The sequence below is a fragment of the Zingiber officinale genome, chromosome 1B, assembly GCF_018446385.1.
Source record: "Zingiber officinale cultivar Zhangliang chromosome 1B, Zo_v1.1, whole genome shotgun sequence".
NCBI lineage: Eukaryota > Viridiplantae > Streptophyta > Magnoliopsida > Zingiberales > Zingiberaceae > Zingiber > Zingiber officinale.
The window spans coordinates 85381461-85394460 of record NC_055986.1 but is presented as its reverse complement, the minus strand read 5'-3'; positions in this window follow the sequence as shown (position 1 = coordinate 85394460).

Here is a 13000-nt window from a genome sequence, read left to right as displayed (position 1 = left end):
TCTTAGCTATGAAGGCACAGAAGTTGATGGATTCGGGATGTACGGGGTACCTAGCACAAGTAGTCAATACCAGCCAGGACAAGGACCAACAGCTAGCAGAGGTCCGAGTTGTAGGTGACTACCCAGCAGTCTTCCCTGAAGAGTTACCAGGCCTAGCACCAGTCAGGGAGATTGAATTTGAGATAGAGCTCCTCCCCGACACAAATCCTATTTCCAAAGCGCCTTACCGCATGGCTCCAGCAGAACTGAAGGAACTTCATATTAGAGTGTATACTAAAAGCCTAGCTTTTGGTATGAACATTTATCTAGAAATAAGAATCACATTGGTCAAATATCTACATTTATGATAAATGTAGTTGCTCAATTAATTTATATTGTAAATAACATGGTGTGTGGTGTCACACACAGAAGATCATGTTATCGGTTCCTTATAAATTATAAACAGTGGCTCACGACCAAGATGGAAAGGAACAAACCATTGGAAGGTCGTAGTGTAATTAGGTATTAGTTTATCTTAACTATATAATTACACTAGTACACTTAGAGTGTATTGAGTAGGACCATTTGAGGTCGTTCCTTTTATACTGACTTTATAAAGGAACATACCTCAGTTATTATGGAAGTGTGTGCTCTTAATCCTAATATAATAACAAGCACATATATTTGATATTTATTTCTTTAATTTATCAATGGGTGAGATTTAGTTCAATAAATCAATAAGCCCGATAAGTTGGGAAATGATATCACTTATAGTGTGTGTTGTTGATTATAGAAGGAAACTGTGTCCTAGTGATCTAGGTTGAGAATGTCCCCAAGAGGAGCTCATAAGGATTGTCATGTTAAACCCTGCAGGTGGACTTAGTCCGACATGACGATGAAGTTGAGTGGTACTACTCTTGGAGCTAGATATTAATTAAGTGAGTTGTCAGTAACTTACTTAATTAGTGGACATTTGTTATCTTAAACACAGGGAGACTAACACACTCATGATAAGAAGGAGCCCAAAATGTAATTTGGGATTGGTGCGGTAGTTCAATAATAGTTCTCTAGTGGAATGAATTATTATTGATAAAATTAAGTTGTGTGTTCGGGGCGAGCACGGGATGCTTAATTTTATCGGGAGACCAAAACCAATTTCTCCTCTCGGTCCCTATCGTAGCCTCTTAATTATAGAGTACTATACCCACCTATACCCACCTTCTTACCCATCCTATAGGGGCCAACCAAGCTAGCTTGGAGACCAAGCTAGGGCCGGCCATGGGTATGTTCATGGGTGAATTCATGTGGCCGACCCTATTAAATAAAAAGGAATTTTAATTTTAAAATTTTTCTTATGTGGATAATATAATTTAAAAGAGAGTTTAAAATTTAAATCCTTCCTTTTATAAGATTCTACAAAAGATTAAGAGAAGAGTTAAAATCTCTTTCCTTATTTGTAGATTAAAGGTTGATTTTAATTTTGGTAAAAACTTTCCTTTTAATTATATTCATGATTTAAAAGAAAGTTTAAAAATTAAAAATTCTCTTTTATTAGTTTCTACAAAAGATTAAGAAAAGATTTAATATCTTTCCTTATTTGTAGATTGAAAGGAGATTTTAATTTTAGAGATAACTTTCCTTTTGAAATTATCCACATGTTTAAAAGAAAGATTTTAATTTATAAAATTTCTTTTTATTAACCAATCATGAAGGGATTAAAATTATTGGAGAAATTTTTATAAATTTCTAGAAACAAATTAGGAAGTTTTAATTTTTGTTTTAATTAAAACTCTCCTTGTTTTGGAGAGAAGAGTGGCCGACCATTATAATTTGAAAAGAGAAAATTATTTTAATTAAATAAATTTTCCTTTTCAATGGCAAAAGAATTAAGGAAGTTTTTATTAAATTTTCCTTATTTGCCAAGACCAAGGATTATAAAAGAGGGGGTAGAGGAGGCTTCAAGGCTAACGACTCTATTCTATTTTTCCTCTCTTTTCTCCTTGGGTGTGGCCGGCCCTTTCTTTACTCTCCTCTCCTTTGTGTGGTCGAAACCTTCTCATGGTGGAGATAGCTTTGGTGGCCGGATCTAAGAAGGAGAAGAAGGAGAGAAAAGAAGCCTCTTTTCTAGCATCCCTTGGAGCATGGTGGTGGTGGCCGAACCTCTTCATCTTAGGAGAAGTTTTGATGGGCGAAACTTGTAAGGAAGAAGAAGGTGCTTGGTGGTTCTCATCTCGGAAGATCGTTGCCCACACAACGTCCGAGGTTAGAAGATGAATACGGTAGAAGATCAAGAGGTCTTTCTAAAAGGTATAACTAGTAATTTTTGTTTCCGCATCATACTAGTTATTTTTGGAAATAATACTAAATACAAGAGGCATACGATTCTAGAATTTCGAATTTGTTTTCGATATAGTGTTCTTTTGTTTTTCTTTCCCTTGTGATTTGATTGTTCTTTTCGGTTAACCTAAAGTTATTTTAGGAAATTAAATAATAGCTTTCCATAAAAGGTTTTGCCTAGTCGGTGGTGGTTGCTCCCATATCCAAGAAGGCCATGTGCCTTGCCACCAATTGTGGAAATTAATATTTAATGGAATTAATAACTTAAGGTGATTTGGTCGAACGTGTTAAGTTCCCAGGAGACCCAAGCCAAAACCTAAAAGAACGAATAGATTAAGTTTTGGATCAAACGTGTTAAGTTCAGCGATCCAAAATTTAATTTAAAAGAACACATGGTAGCTAGGAAAAGGTTCAGACCTTTGTACAAAATTTTGTACAGTGGAACCTCTAGGTTTTCCGAGTAGCAACCAACAATTGGTATCAGAGCTAGGGTTTTGCCTCTGTGTATTTGGTATTAGTTTAATTATGCACATGTCATACATAATTTAGGCAGGTTAATAGTAGGATGTGCTAACTTTGTGGATGCAGGATCCAACTATTATGGCTTATAGTTATTATGTGTGTGATTGGACCCTTGGACATGTCAAGGGCATTTTATTGAGTGCATGATTGTATTATAAAATACAGCAGGAGCTGTATTTAGTTTTATTAGGATTTTATTTTTGATCTAGTTACATGTACATTCCTTTTATGGAATATAGGATCGATGGATGTAAATTTTATTTTATGTTCGATCTAGTTTACATGTACATTCCTTCGAGGAATATAGGATCAAAATGTAAAATTCTATTTATGTCATGGATCGAATCTTGCAAAGCATGGAACCTTCTAAGGACTAGAGGTGCAGCGGAACTAGGAGCAAGATGGATGACAGCAGCTTGGGATGACAACACACGGAGGACAACAAGAGATAAAAGTCATAATAGTTGAAAATTAGATTTTCTATTTATTGCTTTTATATTGTGCATGTTAGTTTACATATTTAGTAGGCTAGCATAGTTAAAATTCCTCATTTATAAATAACTAAGTGGGAGAGGGATTTTTAAGTAAATCCCATGGTCTCCATTACTGGTTTGTAAGTGATACAAACAAGCTTGCGCGTTGGCTCTGAGTGCCTTCCTCCATAACGGATGAGCTTGTTTGTGGATCACTAGAGCAGACATCCATTTTTAGATGACTATAGGAAGTTAATTAAGAGCGTGTGATCTTCCCCAACGGAAGGGGCATAATCTTATTAATGGACTTAGTGTCAAGTAATGGTATACACTTAGACACATCTAATAGTATCCTCCCCATCGGAGTCACTGCTATTATTTGTGTGACCAAATGATACCAACTATTAATTTTATTTGTCAAAACGTTAGGTTGACACGATAATAAAATTAATGGGTTAAAACCCTCCTTTTACAAATGTTGAATTTGTATACGTCCACACTAACGTGGCATACAAAATTCACGGTGTTTGACGTGTTGGTGAATTTAAATAATATTGTTTGAGGAATCAATATTTTTTTTAAATTCAAAAGTTTTTGACCAAATATTTGATCAAAGACAGATCAACTATTAATTTTATTCGTCATAAAGTAAAGTTGACGAGATAATAAAATTAATGAATAAAATCTCCTCTTCGATTTTGTATACACAAAATTCATGGAAATTTTAAGGAGTTGATCTTGACCAAATATTTTTGTAATTCTTAGAATTTAAAATGTTTGTCAATCCCTAATAGTCATACTATAGAAAAGACTTAGTAGTCCCAATTGTAATGATTGGAAATAATACTTGGACATTAAGGTAGACTGTCTTCTTAGAACTAAGAACAATATAGGTGTATTTAATTCATTAGTTGAAACATGTTTAGTGGTGTTATCTACCAGAACCTGGAGTGTAGATACAGATGCCATCAATCATGTCCGCAATTCATTGCAGGGTTCCAGGAAATCCGGCAACTAAATGAAAATTAAAACACCGTTCACATGGGCACTACTGTAAAAATGGTAGCTGTTGCAGTGGGAGATGTTTATCTTTTGATAAGAATAAAACATGGATTTTTGAGTAATTGTCTTTACGCACCAAGTTTAGAAAGAACTAGTTTTCAGTTTCTAAACTATTCAAAGAACTTGATATTCTGCCTTTTTTAATAACAAAGTTGTTATTAAGAAAAAGAGGGAAGTTATCTGTTCTGGTACGTTGGTTGGCAATTTATAAATCCAATAACTCTCACGATACAACAAATGAAAATTAGTAACACATCTTCTAATTTTAAGAGAAAGCAACCTTCAGAAATGAATCATTAATATCTTTGGCATCTAAGGCTAGGTTATATTAACTTGAGTAGGATTCATTGGTAGCTGATGAACTTTTGGGTTCATTAGTAGTGGAAATCTTTCCAACCTGCGAGTCTTATTTGGAAGGAAAAATAACCAAGAAGCTTTTAAGTCTAAGGGGTATGGAGTCAAAGATATGTTGAAATTGGTTCATTCTGATTTGTGTGATCCTATGACTATCCAGACAAGAGGTAGTATTGAATATTTTGTCTATTTTATAGACAACTATTCAAGATACAAATAAATTTACTTAATGTACCGCAAGACTAAGTACTTTGATTAGTTCAAATAGTACAAGGCTGATGCGGAGAAATGTTAAAGTAAAAGTCACTATGGTAAGAACATAGTGGCAAGTACCTCTTGGGAGAATTTAGGAGTCACTTATCAGAAGTAGGGATTCAATCCCAACTAACTGCACCTGGTACACCCCAACAGAATGGTGAAGAAAAAGGAAGGTATAGGACTCTTATGGAAATAAGTAGATTGATGAGTTATTTAGAATATTACCAAAATCATTTTTAGGATATATACTCTGGAAACGGAAGTGAATATACTACCTTCCAAAGTCAGAACTCTCTACTCATATAGAATTGCTGAATAGGCGTAAGCCTATTTCGAAGCATATTCGGATACGGGTAGTCCATCACATATGCTGAAGAGAGACAATGATAAGTTGGACAGGAATTCACTTGTTTGTGGGTTATCCTAGAGAAATGAAAGTAGGTTTATAGTCTTAAAAATTAGAAGGTCATTGTTAGCATCAATGACCGATTTTTAGAAAAAGACTATGTAATAAACCACGTGCCCATAAGAAAATTTGTTCTTAAGGAAATATTAAAAGGCATGTCTAATCTAGTACCAACTGTACAAGATGAGATATCACAAGGAAACTGCAACACGTATCACAAATGATACACAATTGCAGAAAGTGCCTTGTCGTAATGGGAGGGTTGTTAAGCAACCTAAAAAGATTCATGTTTTGGAAGATTTTTTGGACTCGATCCCTGGAGGACATGAACCTGATCTCCGGACATATGACGAAATACTCCAAGATAAAGATGCAATATCTTGGCAAAGATTAATGAATAACAGAATTAGAATATATGTATTCTAATAAAATCTGGAAGCTTGTAGAACCACCAAATGGTGTAAAAGCCTTTGGGTATAAAAATGTCTATAATAGGAAAAGAGGGATAGACAGGAAGGTAGAAACTTTCAAAGCAAGGCTAGATGAAAAAGGAAACTTTTTCACTGGTAGCCATGCTTAAGTCTATCCGGTTTTCTTTTATCTATTTGGTAAGTGGATGTCAAGACAGCATTCCTTAATGGAAGTCTTGAAGAAAGCATCCATATAAAGCAACCAGAATGGTTCATTGCAAAGAGCTAAGAGCATCTTGTGTGCAAGCTCAATCAGTCTATGGACTGATACAAAGCTTCAAGGTCTTGGAACATCCAGTTTATCAAAGTAATCCAGACCTTTGGATTCATTTAGTAACTGGATAAGTCTTGTGTATACAAAAGGTGTGATGGAAGCGTGGTGGTATTTCTTGTACTATACGTAGATAACATTTTTGGTAGTTGGAAACAATATCAAAATGTTGTCAGAAGTAAGGGTATGGTTGTCCAAATAATTTGATATAAAGGACTTGGAAGAATGTATATATTCTTGAGATCAAAGTAATAAGGGATCGCAAGAAAAGAATATTGTACTTATTCCAAGCTTCATACATCGGAAAAATCCTTGCTCGTTTTAAGCATGCAAAACTCCAAGAAAGGTTTCTTACTTTTTAGGATGGAGTAACTTTATCTAAAGATATGTTTCTGTAGACATCAAAGGAGATAAAGGAAATAAAGGCAGTTCTGCTATCGGAAGCCTAATGTATGCTATGCACGAGATCAGAAATCTGTTTTACCAAGGGCATAGTTAGCAGATATCAAAGTAACCCTAGACAAGGACATTGGACTGCAGTAAAGCATATATTAAAGTACCTTAGAGGCGCTAGAGATTATATGCTAGCTTACAAGGCAGTTAATTTGGTCCCTGTGGGTTACACGGATTTTGACTTCCAATCGGATAGGGACAATAATAAGTCGACCTCGGGGTTTTGTGTTTACTTTAGGAGGAAAAGTCATAACTATGGAAGAGTGATAAGCATAGGTGTTTTTTCTGGACTCCACCATAGAAGCTGAGTATATGGCAAGCCTCTGAGGTAGCCATAAAAGCTGAATGACTTAATTACCTCAAGATAGACTTAGATATGATTTCTAGTTTGTCCAAAGATTATTACAATTTATTGTAATAATAATGGTGCAGTAACAAACTCGAAGAAACCATGAGTCTATAAGGCAAGAAAACACAATAGAGCGCAAGTACTACCCAATACAAGAAATTGTATAACGAGGAGAAGTTGTTGCCGCCTAGATTGCATCAGATGATAACCTAAGGTCCTTAAGGCAAGAGCTTTTTGAAAGGCTTGGGAATCAGATGTATGGCAGCAGATATGGCAGCTTAGTCTTTTAGTATAAGTGGGAGATTGTTAGAGTGTATACTAAAAGCCTAGCTTTTGGTATGAACATTTATCTAGAAATAAGAATCACATTGGTCAAATATCTACATTTATGATAAATGTAGTTGCTCAATTAATTTATATTGTAAATAACATGGTGTGTGGTGTCACACACAGAAGATCATGTTATCGGTTCCTTATAAATTATAAACAGTGGCTCACGACCAAGATGGAAAGGAACAAACCATTGGAAGGTCGTAGTGTAATTAGGTATTAGTTTATCTTAACTATATAATTACACTAGTACACTTAGAGTGTATTGAGTAGGACCATTTGAGGTCGTTCCTTTTATACTGACTTTATAAAGGAACATACCTCAGTTATTATGGAAGTGTGTGCTCTTAATCCTAATATAATAACAAGCACATATATTTGATATTTATTTCTTTAATTTATCAATGAGTGAGATTTAGTTCAATAAATCAATAAGCCCGATAAGTTGGGAAATGATATCACTTATAGTGTGTGTTGTTGATTATAGAAGGAAACTGTGTCCTAGTGATCTAGGTTGAGAATGTCCCCAAGAGGAGCTCATAAGGATTGTCATGTTAAACCCTGCAGGTGGACTTAGTCCGACATGACGATGAAGTTGAGTGGTACTACTCTTGGAGCTAGATATTAATTAAGTGAGTTGTCAGTAACTTACTTAATTAGTGGACATTGTTATCTTAAACACGGAGACTAACACACTCATGATAAGAAGGAGCCCAAAATGTAATTTGGGATTGGTGCGTAGTTCAATAATAGTTCTCTAGTGGAATGAATTATTATTGATAAAATTAAGTTGTGTGTTCGGGGCGAGCACGGGATGCTTAATTTTATCGGGAGACCAAAACCAATTCCTCCTCTCGGTCCCTATCGTAGCCTCTTAATTATAGAGTACTATACCCACCTATACCCACCTTCTTACCCATCCTATAGGGGCCGCCAAGCTAGCTTGGAGACCAAGCTAGGGCCATGTTCATGGGTGAATTCATGTGGCCGTCCTATTAAAATAAAAAGGAATTTTAATTTTAAAATTTTTCTTATGTGGATAATATAATTTAAAGAGAGTTTAAAATTTAAATCCTTCCTTTTATAAGATTCTACAAAAGATTAAGAAAAGAGTTAAAATCTCTTTCCTTATTTGTAGATTAAAAGGTTGATTTTAATTTTGGTAAAAACTTTCCTTTTAATTATATTCATGATTTAAAAGAAAGTTTGAAAATTAAAAATTCTCTTTTATTAGTTTCTACAAAGATTAAGAAAAGATTTAATATCTTTCCTTATTTGTAGATTGAAAGGAGATTTTAATTTTAGAGATAACTTTCCTTTTGGAAATTATCCACATGTTTAAAAGAAAGATTTTAATTTATAAAATTTCTTTTATTAACCAATCATGAAGGGATTAAAATTATTGGAGAAATTTTATAAATTTCTAGAAACAAATTAGGAAGTTTTAATTTTGTTTTAATTAAAACTCTCCTTGTTTTGGGGAGAAGAGTGGCCGGCCATTATATAATTTGAAAAGAGAAAATTATTTTAATTAAATAAAATTTTTCTTTTCAATGGAAAAGAATTAAGGAAGTTTTTATTAAATTTTCCTTATTTGCCAAGACCAAGGATTATAAAAGAGGGGGTAGAGGAGGCTTCAAGGCTAACGACTCTATTCTATTTTTCCTCTCTTTTCTCCTTGGGTGTGGCCGGCCCTTTCTTTCCTCTCCTCCCCTTTGTGTGGCCGAAACCTTCTCATGGTGGAGATAGCTTTGGTGGCCGGATCTAAGAAGGAGAGAAGAGAAGCCTCTTTTCTAGCATCCCTTGGAGCATGGTGGTGGTGGCCGAACCTCTTCATCCTAGGAGAAGTTTTGATGCCGAAACTTGTAAGGAAGAAGAAGGTGCTTGGTGGTTCTCATCTCGGAAGATCGTTGCCCACACAACGTCCGAGGTTAGAAGAGGAATACTGTAGAAGATCAAGAGGTCTTTCTAAAAGGTATAACTAGTAATTTTTGTTTCCGCATCATACTAGTTATTTTTGGAAATAATACTAAATACAAGAGGCATACGATTCTAGAGTTTCGAATTTGTTTTCGATATAGTGTTCTTTTGTTTTTCTTTCCCTTGTGATTTGATTGTTCTTTTCGGTTAACCTAAAGTTATTTTAGGAAATTAAATATTAGCTTTCCATAAAAGATTTTGTCTAGTCGGTGGTGGTTGCTCCCATATCCAAGAAGGTCATGTGCCTCGCCACGTCAGTACTGGGAACCAATTATGGAAATTAATATTTAATGGAATTAATAACTTAAGGTGATTTGGGTCGAACGTGTTAAGTTCCGCAGGAGACCCAAGCCAAAACCAAAAGAACGAATAGATTAAGTTTTGGATCAAATGTGTTAAGTTCCGCAGGCGATCCAAAATTTAATTTAAAAGAACACATGGTAGCTAGGAAAAGGTTCAGACCTTTGTACAAAATTTTTGTACAGTGGAACCTCTAGGTTTTCCGAGTAGCAACCAACACTTCATGAGCAACTACAGGAGCTGCTTGACAAGGGCTTCATACGCCCTAGTCACTCACCCTGGGGAGCGCCTGTACTGTTCGTGAAGAAGAAGGATGGAAGCATGCGGCTATGCATAGACTACAGAGCACTGAATCAGGTCACGATCAAGAACAGGTATCCTTTTCCCAGAATAGATGACCTGTTCGACCAGTTAAAGGGAGCAGCAGTGTTCTCTAAGATTGACCTCAGATCAGGATATCACCAAGTCAGAGTCAAGGAGGGTGATATACCGAAGACATCATTCAGGACCAGATACGGACATTACGAGTTCGTAGTCATGCCTTTTGGCGTGACAAATGCTCCAGCTACATTCATGGATCTCATGAACAGAGTATTCAGGGAGTATTTAGATCAGTTTATTATTGTGTTTATCGATGACATTCTTATCTACTGGGAACTCGTGAAGAACACTCGAGCACCGAAACTAGTATCCCTTCAATATACGCCAAATTCACGAAATGTGAATTTTGGCTAGATCAGTGTCCTTCGGTCACATCATCTCAAAGGATGGTATTATGGTAGATCCCAGCAAGATAGAAGTAAGTAATTGGAAGAGACCCAAGAACGCCAGAGAGATCGGGAGCTTTCGGGATTAGCAGGATATTACAGGAAGTTTGTAGAGGACTTCTCCAGATAGCCTCCCACCGACCGCTCTTACTAGAAAGAGAAAATTTCAAAGGATGAGGACTGTGAGAACAAATAGCTAAAAGGAGATTGACCAAGGCTCCCATTTTGGCTCTACTGCAGACATCTATAGTGATGCCTCTAAGTTGGGATTAGGAGCTATACTGATGCAAAATGGCAAGGTGATCGCCTATGCCTCCAGACAACTCAAGGATTATGAGAAGAATTACCCTACTCATGACCTTGAACTTGCAGCAGTAGTGTTCGCTCTCAAAATTTGGAGACATTACTTATATGGAGCTCAGTGCAGAGTGTATACAGATCATCAGAGTCTGAAGTACTTCTTCACTCAGAAGGATCTAAATATGCGACAACGCAGATGGCTTGAGCTTGTCAAGGACTATGATGTAGACATCCTCTACCACCCAGGGAAAGCCAATAAGGTAGCCGACGCACTTAGCAGAAAATCCAGTGCTACCTTATTATCTCTTACAGCCATGTCACCGCCCCTACAGAAGGAGATCGTAGATTTCGGTCTTGAACTCATCGTTGGACAGCTCTCTACTATGACCTTAGAGTCCACCTTGCTTGGTGATATTCACGAGCAGGACCACAAATTCAGAAAATCAAGTAAGGGCTAGCGTAATCGGAAGTGGAGAATTGAGGTGTCCGATAGCGGGTATTGTATTTTGGTGATGACTGTGTTCCGATCGGGAGGAGCTACGAGATGATTTTAGATGAGGCTCACCGGACTCCCTACGATCCGAGTTCCACCAAAATGTATCAAGACACGAAGAACCGTTTTGGTGGCCCGGATGAAGCGAGACATCGCCAGATATGTTAGCATCCGCCTCACCTGTCGGAGGGTCAAGGCAGAACATCGGAGGAGTTCTGCAGCCTATACAGATTCCGAATGGAAGTGGGAGGATATCTCTATGGACTTCATAGTGGGACTACCCAGAACCACGAATGGTTTTGATGCCATCCGGGTAATAGTCGACAGGTTGACTAAGTCAGCCCACTTTTAGCTATCAAGATATCCTACTCCATGGAGAAGCTAGCTCGGTTGTATCTCGGAGATCGTCGACTTCATGGAGTCCCACGTACCATTATTTCGATGAGACAGATTTACATCACACTGGGAGTGTACACGGCACTAAGTTAAAGTTCGACAAAGATTCCACCCTCGCATGGATGGTCGACTGAGCGAGTAAACTGTACTCGAATACATGCTCCGAATGCTCCTAGACTTCAAGGGAAGTTGGTGCAAATATCTGAGCTTAGCAGAATTTGCATACAACAACAGCTATCAGACCACTATCGGTATGACACCTTACAAGGCTCTCTATGGGCGGAGGTGTAGATCTCCAATCTGCTGGTATGAGAGTGGTGAACAGAAAGAACTAGAGCTTCAGACAGATCTAGTTGCAGATACCACAGCAGCTATACAGCAGATCCGCCAGAGGATAGAGACAGGCAGACCCTTAGAGTTTTCAGTCGGGGATACAGTGTTCCTCAGAGTAGCTCCCATGAAGGGAGTGATGCGTTTTGGGAAGAAGGGCAAGCTTAGTCCCAGATATGTGGGACCATACCTTATTATCAGAAGAGTGGGCAAGGTAGCATATGAGCTAGAGCTACCCCAGGTGTTGGTTGCTACTCGGAAAGCCTAGAGGTTCCACTGTACAAAAATTTTGTACAAAGGTCTGAACCTTTTCCTAGCTACCATGTGTTCTTTTAAATTAAATTTTGGATCGCCTGCGGAACTTAACACGTTTGATCCAAAACTTAATCTATTTGTTCTTTTAGGTTTTGACTTGGATCTCCTGCGGAACTTAACACGTTCGACCCAAATCACCTTAAGTTATTAATTCCATTAAATATTAATTTCCATAATTGGTTCCCAGTACTGACGTGGCGAGGCATATGACCTTCTTGGATATGGGAGCAACCACCACCGACTAGACAAAACCTTTTATAGAAATCTAATATTTAATTTCCTAAAATAACTTTAGGTTAACCAAAAAGAACAATCAAATCACAAGGAAAAATAAAACAAAAGAACACAACTTCGAAAAACATATTCGAAATACTAGAATCGTAAGCCTCTTGTATTTGGTATTATTTCCAAAAATAACTAGTATGATGCGGAAAGAAAAAATACTAGTTATACCTTTTAGAAAGACCTCTTGATCTTCTACCGTATTCCTCTTCTAACCTCGGACGCTGTGTGGGCAACGATCTTCCGAGATGAGAATCCACCAAAGCACCTTCTTCTCCTTTCTTCAAGTTTCGGCACAAAGCTTCCAAAAGATGAAGATCTTTTTCCACCAACCAAGCTCCAAGGGATACAAGCTTTCTCTCCTCCTTCTTCTTCTTCTCCAAGTAGTATCCGGCCACCACAAGAGCTCCAAGCAAATAGAGAAGGTTCGGCCACCACCAAGAGGAAGAGAGGAAGAGAGGTTGGCCGGCCACAACACCAAGGAAAAGAGGGAGAGAAATAATAGAGGTTGTTCCCCATGAAGCCTTCTCTACCCCCTCTTTTATAATCCTTGGTCTTGGCAAATAAGGAAAT